Source organism: Neolamprologus brichardi, chromosome 12, assembly GCF_056152115.1.
Source record: "Neolamprologus brichardi isolate AB-2024 chromosome 12, ASM5615211v1, whole genome shotgun sequence".
In the NCBI taxonomy this organism is placed as follows: Eukaryota; Metazoa; Chordata; class Actinopteri; order Cichliformes; family Cichlidae; genus Neolamprologus; species Neolamprologus brichardi.
The window spans coordinates 1,517,550-1,533,148 of NC_142115.1; the positions used below are offsets into that span (position 1 = coordinate 1,517,550).

The following is a 15,599-nucleotide window of genomic DNA, read 5'->3' on the forward strand; positions in this document are numbered from 1 at the left end:
GATATTATGGTCGACAGTATCGAATGCTGCACTGAGGTCTAGCAGGACAAGCACAGAGATGAGTCCACTGTCAGACGCCATAAGAAGATCATTTGTAACCTTCACTAAAGCTGTTTCTGTGCTGTGATGAACTCTGAAACCTGACTGAAACTCTTCAAATAAACCATTCCTCTGCAGATGAGACCGACTCACCGAACCCCTAGGGTTCGATTGAACCCAGGTTAAGAACCACTGGTCTAACTTAACATCAATGGTACTAAGAGTAGCTGTAGATAATATTACATCTGTGGGATGATTATTGGTAATTTTTTCTCTAATGATAAGAATTTTATTTGTGAAGAAGTTCATGAAGTCATTACTAGTTAACGTTAAAGGGATGGTTGGCTCAACAGAGCTCTGACTGTTTGTCAGCCTGGCTACAGTGCTGAAGAGAAACCTGGGGTTGTTCTTATTTTCTTCAATCAAGAGCTGCTGATGACATTTTGATGGCTTCAGATGCTGGAATAAATCACACCATTCTGATTTGGTTAGATCTGAGTTTAGCTTTGTTGAGCTTGTAGGAACCCTGTGACGATTAGCTTGTATATGATGCCTCAATTCTCACCATCTGTATGCTGATGGCATTCAGTTGTCCTTTTCTTTGCAACTTACTTACCTGTTTGACTGCAGTCAAATATTTTTAAATGCCAATTTGAATTTAATTTGATCTTAAACTCTAACAGAGCCTCTTATCACTGCTCCAGATAATGACACCAAAGCAATGCCTTGGTTCTCCAAGTTCTTGTGCAAAGTCCAGCTCTAGCTGTAGTTATCAGCCCGCTGTCTTTAGACACTCATGTCAGGAAGCTGACTCCGTCCTCATATAAGAATCATTGCCACGTTAATGTGCATTTTTAATTGATTGATTGATTGATTGAATCTTTATTTTGAACATGTTAAAAAAGTACAACAACATAGAATTAAAAGAGACAAATAAACAAAGAGTGATGGGGAATTGGTGCAACGTGTTAAAGCGTTCCAAAGTGGAGCTGTATGTCTTAATTTTAGGAAGAGATAGCACATCTCGATTCATTTTAAAATCTTTTGACTGGCTTCCTGTTAGAGTCAATTTTAAAATTCTTGTGTTGCCTTAAAGTTTTGAATTGTAAAGCGCTCCAGTATATCTCAGAGCTTCCACTGACCTACTCTAACTGTTCCCTTCAGTCTGCAGAGCACACGCAGGTCTGTGTGCTGTGTAGTGTTTTTTGTGATGTGTGGCACTTTGTGACCTTGCCTGTTAAAGGTGTGGTATAAATAAATGTTACTTATTATTAACCGCAGCAGATAGTATAACTATGCAAAAGAAGGCAGTGATGCAGTCAGCACTCGAGGAAAGTTCAATGCAACAAGCTGGTATCTAATGACCGATCACGGCCGTGCTTCCTCTAAACTGTTTCCGTCTCAAGTTTGAGACAAACCATGAGATGGGTACGAGGCTTCGGAGTTGCACCGCTGCACTTCAGTTACTTCCAGTTTTGTGAGAAGGAAAACTTGGTCACACACAGGCAACAAAAACACATCACTTCCTGTGAACTTTCCTTCCTGTTGAGGAAATATCAGACGCAGTAAGCTGACTACAGGCTAAAGAACTGTGTCCTGTATTATTTATTGTAAATAAAATGGTAAATGGTCTGTGTTTGTATAGAGCTTTACTCGTCCCTAAGGACCCTAAAACGCTTTGCACATCCACCCATTCACACACTGGTGATGGAGCTACATTGTAGCCACAGCCACCCTGACAGAGGCGTTTATCAGGTGATATAAAACCATATAAAGTCACAGATTATTTGTTTGATATCTGAACTCCACGAGCAGTATTTTTACGTTTTCAGGAATCCGGCCGTTTCCTTAGCAGACAATTCCTCAGAAAGAATGTCCTGGAATGATTCACCCTTTTGTGCACACCCTGCTTTCCTCACTGTTTTCCAAGTGAAATGAAGTGTGCTCTGCCAACATCTGGCAGTAAATCTACTTTCATATTTGACTGTTTATGATTCAGCATGCTGTGATCCACCACATGATTCCTGTATTTGAGAACGGCAGGATGCAGAAACTGGATTCCTCTCACTGATATGCTTGGCAAGGCCACCTTAGTGGGTGAAATCACAGCTACGCCGGAATTCAGGCCGTCTCCGTTCCTGTCCCCCGTCTCCAGAGAGAAAAATCCCAGCTCACTTTTATCCATAAAGCTGAGATTTTGCATGTGAGCTGAGGGAGTAAGGCTTAGGGAAGATGACCACGAGCTGTTCTCTTAGATCAGTGCAGGAGACCACATGTAAAAGGGCAGGGATGACTCACTTTTGTTTTTCCTAGCTCCATCTACATTTGTAGGGTGTCAGTTACATTCCAGATTAATTGGATTCACCACATCTTGAGCACATATGATGATAAATGAAAACAGTACTTTGAATTCTAGAGCTGATGGGAGACGCATCAGCCGTCATAATCCAGTAAGCAAAGCATGAGTCACCATGAACATCTAACCTATTGCACCTCATGTTTCACAACATGGGCAGCTGCCCGAGTCGTCTTTTGTCACTTCCAGATGGTAATGTGACGTCCGTGCTGAATATTTGTCCCTGTGGGTCTGGAGGCATTAAAGATTTTAAAAATGCTAGAGCTCAGAGCAAACCGGTGTGAAACTGATCTGGAGCCCTGCACCGGTGTCTCTGTGAACCAACCACAAAGAGGGGATTACACAGGATCTCCTCCCTTTTGACCTGTGGGTGAAATGGATTTAAGCAGCAGTTGGCCTCAATGCATCATCTGTGCTGTCAGAAGTGTGTCGTGGTTTGTTTTCAGCACTTTAAAGCTGAGTTTTCAAACGTTCTGTGCAGAGGCCACACGAAACAACACGCTGAAATGTCAGCACATGTATGCATATCTGCACTGAGCAGCCTCTGTTTGACCCAACATGTCAGCAGTTGTTCTTTTCTTCACTACCAAATATCAGCAAACGACACTTTCACACAGTCCAATAAAAGTTCTTGTTTCCTCATTCGAGTCCAACGCTCTTTGGTTTCAAACAGAGATGGGCAGTAACGCGTTACTGTAATCCGATTACTTTTTTCAAGTAACGAGTAAAGTAAGGGATTACTATTGCAAAAACGGTAATTAGATTACCATTACTTTCCCGTAGGAACGCTGCGTTACTGCGTTACTAAAACCGTGATTTTTTTGCGAGAATGTCTCATGACAGTGACGTAAGCGAGTGCGACGTTCGTGACAACAGCTGTGTGCAGATCAACAATGGATCATATATCGAGTGCAGAGAGAGTATGAGCGTGCAGCGTTTAAAGCGTGGAAGTACTGACCTTACTTTGAGTTTGATTCCATAAAAAGTGACAAAAACATTAGTGTCCGTTGTGCGTGGGAAGAAAACTTCTTTTTACAGCGAAAAAACCCCTAAACTTCCAAACAAGCACCAAGTATCATAATTCACGTCGGCAGTAATGACACCCGGTTACGCCAATCGGAGGTCACTAAAATCAATATTGAATCGGTGTGTAACTTTGCCAAAACAATGTCGGACTCTGTAGTTTTCTCTGGTCCCCTCCCCAATCAGACCAGGAGTGACATGTTTAGCCGCATGTTCTCCTTAAATTGCTGGCTGTCTGAGTGGTGTCCCAGAAACGATGTGGGCTTCATAGATAATTGGCAAACCTTCTGGAGGAAACCTGGTCTTGTTAGGAGAGATGGCATCCATCCCACTTTGGATGGAGCAGCTCTCATTTCTAGAAATATCGACAAATTTATTAAACCCCTCAAAACATGACTATCCAGAGTTGGGACCAGGAAGCAGAGTTGCAGTCTTACACGCCTCTCTGCAGCTTCTCTCCTCCTGCTACCCCCCCAAAAACCCATCTCCATAGAGACTGTGTCTGCTTCCAAAAAGACAAAAAACAAACTAAAAACCAGCAACAAACAACTTAAACATTTACAAAGAAAGAACAATACAGTATCCACATCTGAACCAAAGAGTAAAACAGTGAAATGTGGATTATTAAATATTAGGTCTCTCTCCTCCAAGTCTCTGTTAGTACATGACTTAATAATTGATCAACAAATTGATTTACTCTGCCTTACAGAAACCTGGTTGCAGCAGGATGACTATGTTAGTTTAAATGAATCAACACCCCCGAGTCATTCTAACTACCAGAAATCTCGAGGCACAGGTCGAGGGGGCGGTTTGGCAGCAATTTTTCACACCAGTCTATTAATTAATGAAAGACCAAGACAGACTTTTAATTCATTTGAAAGCCTGATGCTTAACATTGTCCACCCCAGCTGTGAAACTCAGAAACCAGTCTTACTTGTTATCATCTATCGTCCACCTGGGCCTTACACTGAGTTTCTGTCTGATTTCTCAGACTTTATATCTAATTTAGTTCTGAGCTCAGATAAAATAATTATTGTGGGTGATTTTAACATCCATGTTGATGCTAAAAATGACAGCCTCAACATGGCATTTAATCTGTTGTTAGACTCAATTGGTTTCTCTCAAAATGTAAAAGAACCCACCCACCACTTTAATCACACTCTAGATCTTGTTTTAACATATGGCATAGAAACTGAACATTTAACAGTGTTTCCTGAAAACCCTCTCCTGTCTGATCATTTCTTGATAACATTTACATTTACAATAATTGATTACGCAGCAGTGGAGAGTAGACTTTATCAAAGTAGATGTCTTTCTGAAAGCGCTGTAACTAAGTTTAAGAATATAATCCAGCCACTGTTATCATCGTCAATGCCCTGTACCAACACAGAGCAGAGCAGCTATCTGAACGCTACCCCAACAGAGGTCGATTATCTTGTTAATATTTTCACCTCCTCACTACGTACGACTCTGGATACTGTAGCTCCAGTGAAAACTAAGGTCTCTAATCAGAAGTACCTGACCCCGTGGTATAATTCTCAAACACGTACCCTAAAGCAGATGACTCGTAATCTGGAGAGGAAATGGCGTGTCACAAATTTAGAGGATCATCATTTAGCCTGGAGAAATAGTTTGTTGCTTTATAAGAAAGCCCTCCACAAAGCCAGAACAGCTTACTACTCATCACTGATTGAAGAAAATAAGAACAACCCCAGGTTTCTCTTCAGCTCTGTAGCCAGGCTGACAAAAAGTCAGAGCTCTTTTGAGCCAACCATCCCTTTAACATTAACTAGTAATGACTTCATGAACTTCTTCACAAATAAAATTTTTATCATTAGAGAAAAAATTACCAATAATCATCCCACAGATGTAATATTATCTACAGCTACTCTTAGTTCCATTGATGTTAAGTTAGACTCTTTTTCTCCAATTGATCTTTCTGAGTTAACTTCAATAATTACTTCCTCCAAACCATCAACGTGTCTTTTAGACCCCATTCCTACAAAACTGCTCAAAGAAGTCCTGCCATTGATTAATTCTTCGATCTTATATATGATCAACCTATCTCTAATAATCGGCTATGTACCACAGGCCTTCAAGGTGGCTGCAGTTAAACCTTTACTCAAAAAGCCATCTCTAGACCCAGCAGTCTTAGCTAATTATAGGCCAATCTCCAACCTTCCTTTCATATCAAAAATCCTTGAAAGAGTAGTTGTCAAACAGCTAACAGATCATCTGCAGAGGAATGGTTTATTTGAAGAGTTTCAGTCAGGTTTCAGAGTTCATCACAGCACAGAAACAGCTTTAGTGAAGGTTACAAATGATCTTCTTATGGCCTCTGACAGTGGACTCATCTCTGTGCTTGTCCTTCTTGACCTTAGTGCAGCATTCGATACTGTTGACCATAATATCCTATTAGAGCGATTAGAACATGCTGTAGGTATTACAGGTATTGCACTGCAGTGGTTTGTATCATATCTATCTAATAGACTCCAATTTGTGCATGTAAATGGAGAGTCCTCTTCACACACTGAGGTTAATTATGGAGCTCCACAGGGTTCAGTGCTAGGACCAATTCTGTTTATATTATACATGCTTCCCCTAGGCAGCATCATTAGAAGACATAGCATACATTTTCACTGCTATGCAGATGACACCCAGCTCTATCTGTCCATGAAGCCAGATAACACACACCAATTAGTTAAACTGCAGGAATGTCTTAAAGACATAAAGACTTGGATGGCCACTAACTTTCTGCTTCTTAACTCAGATAAAACTGAGGTCATTGTACTCGGCGCTGAAAAGCTTAGAAATATGGTATCTAACCAGATTCTTACTCTGGATGGCATTACCTTGGCCTCCAGTAACACTGTGAGGAACCTTGGAGTCATTTTTGACCAGGATATGTCCTTCAACGCACATATTAAACAAATATGTAAGACTGCGTTCTTCCATTTGCGCAACATCTCTAAAATTAGAAATATCCTGTCTCAGAGTGATGCTGAAAAACTAGTTCATGCATTTATTACTTCCAGGCTGGACTACTGCAATTCATTATTATCAGGATGTCCAAAAAACTCACTGAAAAGCCTTCAGTTAATCCAAAATGCTGCAACAAGAGTCCTGACAGGGACTAGAAAGAGAGAGCAGATTTCTCCTGTTTTGGCTTCCTGTTAAATCCAGAATTGAATTCAAAATCCTGCTCCTCACATACAAGGTCTTAAATAATCAGGCCCCATCTTATCTTAATGACCTTGTAGTACCATATCACCCTATTAGAGCACTTCGCTCCCACTCTGCAGGCCTACTTGTTGTTCCTAGAGTATTTAAAAGTAGAATGGGAGGCAGAGCCTTCAGTTTTCAGGCCCCTCTTCTGTGGAACCAGCTTCCAGTTTGGATTCAGGAGACAGACACTATCTCTACTTTCAAGATTAGGCTTAAAACTTTCCTTTTTGCTAAAGCATATAGTTAGGGCTGGACCAGGTGACCCTGAATCCTCCCTTAGTTATGCTGCAATAGATGTAGGCTGCCGGGGGATTCCCATGATGCATTGAGTTTTTCCTTTCCAGTCACCTTTCTCACTCACTATGTGTTAACAGACCTCTCTGTATTGAATCATATATGTTATTAACCTCTGTCTCTCTTCCACAGCATGTCTTTATCCTGTCTTCCTTCTCTCACCCCAACCAATCACAGCAGATGGCCCCGCCCCTCCCTGAGCCTGGTTCTGCCGGAGGTTTCTTCCTGTTAAAAGGGAGTTTTTCCTTCCCACTGTCGCCAAAGTGCTTGCTCATAGGGGGTCATATGATTGTTGGGCTTTTCTCTGTATCTATGAAGCGCCTTGAGGCGACATTTGTTGTGATTTGGCGCTATATAAATAAAATTGAATTGAATTGAATTGAATTGAGTAGCTACGACGTAATGGGAAACTCACAGAGAAACTCGCGGATTCTTCCACTGACCGCTGCACACCTGCACCAGGGTAAACCTCCGCCTACCCCACTCCTGCTTTACAGGTGAAAATAGAGCAACAGGACCGCTAGTCTTTGACTTTATTTATTTTATGCTGTGTTTTACTTGCATCTATTTGAAAGACTGAGTGTAAACACACAAAATATTTTATTTTATGTGCTGGAATGTGCAGAAAATAGGTTTAAATGTTAAACTAATTTCTTCCAGTCAGAGAATGTTGCAGATAATTAAATGTTTGCTTGATGCATAAAGTTAAAAGATTAAAACTAATAAAACAAGTTTTAAAAAGAGACTTTTCCATTTGATTACATTTTGTATGATGATTATGCAGAAAAAGTAGAATTGGGCTGAAAGATCTATCACTTTATCACCTATTCAGGTTGTAAATCGTGTTTTTAAAAGGTAACTAAGTAACTAAGTAATTAATTACTTTGAAAATAAGTAATCAGTAATTAGTTACTGATTACTTTTTTCAAGTAACTTGACCAACACTGGTTTCAAAGTATGCTTTGAGCTCCCTTCATTCCTCTTTTTTAGGAGAAATGAGTTTGCACATTCAGGGTGAATTTTACTAATCATTCAGAACTTTTGGTGCACTTGGTAAAATCCAGCAGCACCCATCGACTTGCTTCACAACACGTGCCATTTGGGAACTACTGGACTTGGTGATTTGTGCTAACTGACTGGAAATGTGTCTTTTTCTGTTTTCTACCATTTATGGCTGTTTGCAGGATCAGTCATACGAGAAACTTTTTAGGCTTCATCTCTCTGTTGATTTAAGAAGAACAAATACTGAATATAGTCCTGGCTCAGAGTATATGAAATAAAGACTGCTGCCTGTTTTGCACAGTTGGTACCAAACACAGCAGAAAGCTCATCAATGTTAAAAAAAACTGAAAGCTTGCTGTAAATGTGCTGCGCTGTTTTTGTTTTTGTTGGCCTGCAAATATAAATCTAACACTTCAGTCCTGTCAGTGATGCATTCCACATACAATTAAAAGCAGAGACTCTTCAGTCCACTGAATTTCCTTATTTATTCTAATCTGACTGTCTGCTGCTTGTTCCTTCTCTTTGTTCAGAGTTTTGAGGACTGATTTTTCAGTTTTTTAAATCTATATCGCCTTGTTTCTCTGCATTGTGTGTGTGTTTAGCTGACATGAAACCCTGAAACAGTCACAGTAATAATGCTCCTAAACTAGGAGAAGTGTTGGCAGGCGTCTGGCAGCTTCCCTCCCATGAAAAATGTAATAAAAGCCCAGTTACATGGTGCGGTCCAAAAGTGGGAGCCCACTAAATCGGCATTAGTCCAGTTAAACTGGGCAACCATAATCAGACAAAGAGCTTGTTATAACAAAAGGACACACACACACACCTGTGGCAGCTGAGCTGCTCTTGGGAACAACTCGAGGTTTCCTGTCTTTCCTAAACAATCTGGGTAATTAAGGAACTTGCCCACCGTGCATTATTTAACAGTCCAGCTCTGCCACAGGGGCGACTTGAGTAATAGAGCGAGCTGACAGAGTTACTTGGTTTTCTGAGTCTTCTTATCTTAATTAAATGTTCACTGAGGTTGAGGTCAGGTGATGAGAAAAGATAACAACACTTCTGTGTTCTTTAATTCAAGTATTTCTTTTAAGATTTTGGGTGCACTTCAGTTAAACAGATGCAGTATATCACGTGACGCTTCTCTGCAGATGCAAACCAGGGACAAGCCCGTCTCCTTGTCCTGGTGAGGCAGGAAACAGACCCAAGCATGCAGACTTGGAGCCAAACATGAAGAAGAGGAGACTGACCTTTTTGTAAATGGCAGCAGCAATAATAGAAACAAAGAATTAAACTAAACTGAGGGCTTAAACACACACAAGATAATCAGGGAAAGTAAGGCACAGGGGAACAGAGCGAGTTAACGAGCAAGAAGGAAGCAAAAGAGGTCAGGAGACTTTCAAAATAAAACAGAAAACTAACATTGAGACTGAGACAAACACAAAGATAACTGGCTCTGCTTTCACTGCTCTGAGATCAGTTGTGATCTGTGTATTGCATGTGTAGAAGTGCAGTCACTGAAAATGAATAGTTATGGTTCCTAATGAGGTTGTGACGATGAGCCCAAGGGCAATATCACGTCCAGGAAATCTAAGGGTTAACTAGAAAATTAAGGCTATGCAGGTTTAAAATACAACAAAGGGAGAGCTATGGGTTCATATATGGAGCTGGTATTAGGAGGCTAAGATAAGATAAGATAAGATAAGATAACCTTTATTAGTCCCACACGTGGGAAATTTGTTTTGTCACAGCAGGAAGTGGACAGTGCAAAAGTTATGAAGCAAAAATTAGAATACAATAAGAATAAATACAGTACACAACTGTACAGAATAGAATAAAATAAAATACTATATACAGTAGAATAAAATAGAATAAAATATACAATAAGATAAAAATAGAATACAAATGCTATATACAACTGAGTAAAAATACAACGATGCCAGAAAAGATTATTGCACATGTGTGGATGTGTTTGATCAGTTAAAGTCTTTGTTGTGGAGTCTGACAGCTGTGGGGAGGAAAGACCTGCGAAATCTCTCCGTCCCACACCGTGGGTGCTGCAGCCACTGAAGGAGCTGCTCAGTGCTGTCAGAGTCTCCTGCATGGGCTGGGAGATGTTGTCCAACAGGGACGACAGCTTCGCCGCCGTTCTCCTGTCACTCACCACCTCCACAAGCCCTCTGTAATTGTTTATCTTAACAGACAAGTCATCTCTTGCTAAGCACCTTGGGCAACCATGTGATGGAGAAGAATTGTAGCATCATCCTGTTTGCACGTACTTCCTGTCACCCACTGTGAAATCCCCGTGTGTCCTACAGCGTTATGAACCAAGTGAAATCTGAGAAGGTCGATGATCTAAGCTTCATTATCAGGAGGTGAACTCCAGGCATCATGTACACATCTGTTCTTTAAACTTGAAACTATTTTGTGAATCTCTGTTGTCATGATGCATACACACTCATGTGCACTTAAAGTAACCATATTAATAAATAAGAGTCTCATGCATGGATAGCTTGTTTACCCTGATGAAAGCCTTTTGGATCGGTTTCAGACCCCCTCGACCCCGATTTGATAAATTAAGAAAATGTAGCTTATAATGAAAATATATTCATCTTTACTTGTGTGAAAAGTCTTCAACACAAAAGCAATGACAACATCTAAAGACTCAAACTTCTCAAGGACAAAAGGAAGGAGACTGGTGGGCTTTGAATATAATACACTGCACTAATATTTCCACAGTTCACTTACAGCATCTTTGCTTCCTCTGGGTGACTCTGGAGACACAGACGCCCCATCATGCTGGTTCCTCCCTGATGGCAGACATGATAGTAGCTCCATTTTCTCACCCTACAAATGCTTTCACTTAAACCTTCCAAGATTTTTCATTATGTCTATTCATAATTCAGAAATGCCCCAGATCACTTCCAGACGTTCCCTGCACTATTGTCCAGTGAATGAAGCCTGTGTGATTGTGTGCACGCAAGAGAAATATGTGTCATAGCTGTTAGCCTCTAGACAACAGCTGTCTGTGGTGCAACGAATAGAGGAATAGTGGACAGAAGCAGCAGAGCTGACCATCGCTACAATGGTCTTATTCTTTATTAGCCCAGATTCCAGCTTCTGACACTCTGCCAGGGATATGGGGGGAGGCTCGCTCTGTGCTGAGCTGCAAGTATGTGTGGGATTGCATGGAGCCATCAGAATCACTTTGATCAAAGCCCACCCATAATGTCTCTTTGCAGCTGACAGAGTTTGCAACTGGAGAGTAAACAAAGAGCCGAGAGACGTGAATGCTTGAGAATAAAACATGCACTGAAACCATTACATGAACATCATGCAGCACTGACACACCACAGACGAGCAATACCACTCTTGCACGAGTGCAGATGTACTGAATATCAGCACTGCTGCAGTACAGGCCAGACTTCTGCTTTTACTACCGACCTTCATTATGATTCTGGGCTTTTGGATCTACATGATCAGGTTTGTTTAGATTAGAGAAAGTTGGGTTTTGTTTTGGCCGCGTACAGCTGATGTCAGACTCATTATCCGTGTCAGCCCAGCTCTCACCGCATGCCATCGGAATATGAAAGTTATGGAGGTTCTTTTTATTTCTTCCAAGTCGTAGTAATCAGGACAGAGATCGTTCTGACACAATTCAAAAGTTATTTACATTTCACTCATAAACACATTCAGCCTGTTTTCTCCTGTGTTGGTACCTTGTGGTAGAGACTTTGTTGGGACCTCTAGTTTGAAAACTTGCACCGTCCCTTCTGCACAAGTTGAAAGTCTCGGGTAAAATTGCAGATGCCAGAAATAAACTTCATTTTTAAACTGATCCAAATCTCAGGTGAAGTACCCATGACTGTAGAGGCGGAGCTTTTCAGTGTCAGTATTTGATAAATCAACTGTACACTGGCTTCAGTTCCAGTTTGGATTCAGGAGACAGACACTATCTCTACTTTTAAGATTAGGCTTCAAACTTTCCTTTTTGCTAAAGCATATAGTTAGGGCTGGACCAGGTGACCCTGAATCCTCCCTTAGTTATGCTGCAATAGATGTAGGCTGCCGGGGGATTCCCATGATGCATTGAGTTTTTCCTTTCCAGTCACCTTTCTCACTCACTATGTGTTAACAGACCTCTCTGTATTGAATCATATCTGTTATTAACCTCTGTCTCTCTTCCACAGCATGTCTTTATCCTGTCTTCCTTCTCTCACCCCAACCAATCACAGCAGATGGCCCCGCCCCTCCCTGAGCCTGGTTCTGCTGGAGGTTTCTTCCTGTTAAAAGGGAGTTTTTCCTTCCCACTGTCGCCAAAGTGCTGCTCATAGGGGGTCATATGATTGTTGTTTTTTTCTCTGTATCTATGAAGCGCCTTGAGGCGACTTTTGTTGTGATTTGGCGCTATATAAATAAAATTGAATTGAATTGAATTCAGTTAAACATGGGCTTTAAATGATCTTGAAATCATGGTATTCTGTTTTCACTGGCTCCTTCCACAGTATCACAATATTTTTTGAAATGGGACAACAGGCGTGTGTTAGGTGAATAAATCCAACAAATAAATCTTGTATGTGACGAGGCAACAATTTAACACTGCTTCAGCTGGAGAGTGATGTTAATGTTTGGCTTCAGAGCTGGCATGTGTTGCTGGGTGTGACAGTGTGACAGTGGAGCTGAAGACTGAAGCTGAACTCTTCTGTGGGTTTTCATAAATGCCAGCCAAGAGCTGTTAGGATGTACTTATCACCAGTGGAGTTTGCAGTATTCGCTCTGTTCACTGAAAGTTAAAATCAAAAACTAAACAAATTGATTGCAATCATTACTGTTGGACGTACACAAACTCCAGGTCCCACTTGGTTATGGCGTTCCCCGTATGTCCTGCCTGCTAGCATCTTACACCCTGCTGTTATGTGCTGGATTGTCTCATCTTTATACAGCCTGGGGTCTTGCCTGGTGTGATAGACCCCAGCCTCTGTGGATCTTGTGCTCAAAGCTTGTTCTTGTGCTGCCATGATTAGAGCCTCTGTGCTGTCTTTCAGTCCAGCTTTGTCCAGCCATTGGTAGGACTTCTGGATATCAGCCACCTCCTCTATCTGTTGGTGGTGCATACCATGCAGGGGCCTGTCCTTCCATGATGCTTCCTCCTCTTTCTTGGGTTTCTGCTGCCTGAGGTATTCACTGAGCACACGGTCGGTTGGGCTCATCTTCCTGATGTATTTGTGGATGTTTGTTGTCTCACCCTGGACTGTGGTGCTGACACTCACTAGTCCCTGACCTCCTTCCTTCCACTTAGTGTTCAACCTCAGGGTGAAACCCTCCATGCATGGTCAGGAGCTTCCTGGTCTTGATGTAGTGGCTTCTATCTCCGCCTTGGACCAGCTTATTACCCCAGCAGGGTACCTGATCACGGGCAGGGCGTAGGTGTTGATGGCCCGGATCTTGTTCTTACTGTTCAGCTGACTCTTCAGGACTTGCCTGACCCTCTGCAGGTACTTGGTGGTTGCAGCTTTCCTAGCGTGGTTCCCAGTTGCCGGTGGGATTCCCAGGCACTGTCCTCAATGTCTGGAACGTTGCCTTTTGGTACTTTGATCCCCTGAGTTTGGACAAGCTTCCCTCTCTTTGTTACCATCTGAAGATATATATGTGTGCTTCTCAAAAATAAAAGTAAAAAGTGTTTCCAGTATAAGTGGTCTGGAAGTAATTTGTCAGCTCTTTTCCAAGAGGCTTTCTCTCTGTGAGGCTAGTAAAAGAGTCATCACTGCTGTTCCACTTCTTATGGAAGAATTACATGGCATGTTTTCACTAACGTATATCGATTTATTCACTCAGAGCACGATGTGGGTGGATGTGAAGGTCTGTAACTGTAACTGCACAGCATTTAGACGTGCAGTGTTTCTGGGGCAGAACAGGGAATGTGTGTGACGAAACCTGAATGCCTGCCCTGGGCAGGATGGGTCATCGCTGGAACAAAAACAAAACAATAACAGAGCAGCTGGTGGGGGTGTTGGACAGCCGGTGTCCTTGGCTCAACTCTCAGAAAACTAAAGTTGTGAAACATGAGAAATTCTTTGAAAGCTTGGGCATCACAGAAAGAGTTGTTCTCGTTTATTGTTACAATTTGAAGCTGTTGTATCACATTTATCACATTATTAATCAAAGATGTCTGAGTGGAGCCTGGCTGGTGTTTTCTCCTCGTTCAGGTCGATTAGTGGGCAGACTTGGGTGGAGCTGCTTCTACGAGGACTGTGGTCCTCTCCCAGACTGACTCTACCTCGTACAGCACTTCAGGAGCACTTTCTCACTTTATTAAAGCACTTTAACCAGCACTTGTTTTATCACTGTACTTTAAGCATAGATTGGCACACCAGTAACCATTCGGACACAATAGGTTTAATTATTTATTGAATATTTATCGAGTATTTTATCGATTATCAGGTAGCCTGTTGTTCCAGGTCCTGCTCAGCTGCTCCTCACTGATCGTGGTGGCTGTCTGTGAGGAGGAGAATTGCTGCTGGGAACAAATAAGGTCTGCTGTTAGGGAAGACATGGGCACATGTGTGCAGAGAAGCTGCTGTGAGATGTGGTTACTCACCTGTGCTTTCTATGTCCTCTCCAGGGTGTTCGGACAAATGTTTCCTCGGGGGTCCAGACACCATTTAAACTTCCAGGAGGGAAGGAAGTGTGGGGAATCTCTGTACTGTTCTGGTGTTTTCATGATAGGCTTAACGTGTAAGGTTAACGTATAAAGGATTTAATTATCAGAGAATGATAAAAGGTGTGTATATTTACAGAATGTTGGTGAAAAGTCACAGAGTAAACAACGGTTTTGTTCTTAACAGCTCAGAGTATTTAAGCTGCCATTTGTCATTAGACGAGGGGGGGGGATGCTGTTGTTGTTAGAAGACTTGGGCTGCCACTGAGTGGCTTTAGATATATGTGGACACCTCTGGCTTCCACCAGACTATGTCTCAGGCGTCCTCACTGTAAATCCTTGTTACAGTGTGTTAGGAGACTCTATGACTGCGGCCTGGGTATATTTAGTCTCCAACCCCACTGAGTTGGTGTCTTGTTCGTGCTCTGGTGGTGATTTCTGGTCTGTATATAACCAGACTCATAAAGTAAAACAGGCCAGTGGAGGATTTTCTGGTGAGTACTTGCTATAGATTTTATATGCTTGGAGTGAATAGTTAAAGTTTGAGTTTGAGAATTTGGAGAAGCTGATGAACTCGACTGTCCAGGTTGATACTTCCTTCTGTGCCAAGTCGTCTCCTTATCAGTGCAGAACTGAAGAAACCTGACAGCTGAAATGTACGGGAGGTCTGAGCATGGACTGGGAGAAAAACAGGAATCGTTGCATCACCGACACTAATCATGTTGATGAAGCTCACACTTTATAACACACAAGCATCTCCCTTTGAACCTGTCTGATCCAAGCCTGTTACTCAGAGCACTGTGTCATCAGTTTAGGACCACCAGCATGTGGGGACAGAACCAGGAGGCCCAACACGACTGCTGATTGGAACCAATGCGTTAACCAATAGGAGTGCACACCGGCTCACTCCTTGGCGGCTGCTTATCGGGGCCTGGAGCCTGGGGCTCGCTTGGGCCACTTCGGAGGTGGGGTGCCCCCGGCCTCTCGGCCTGGGGCTCGGTCACTCTG

General features: G+C 42.2%; 1 pseudogene; it reads right to left on the reverse strand.

The window, feature by feature from the left end:
• Positions 1 to 11,024: 11,024 nt before the first annotated feature.
• On the reverse strand, positions 11,025 to 13,568 carry LOC148100125 (uncharacterized; annotated as a pseudogene).
• Positions 13,569 to 15,599: the final 2,031 nt, after the last annotated feature.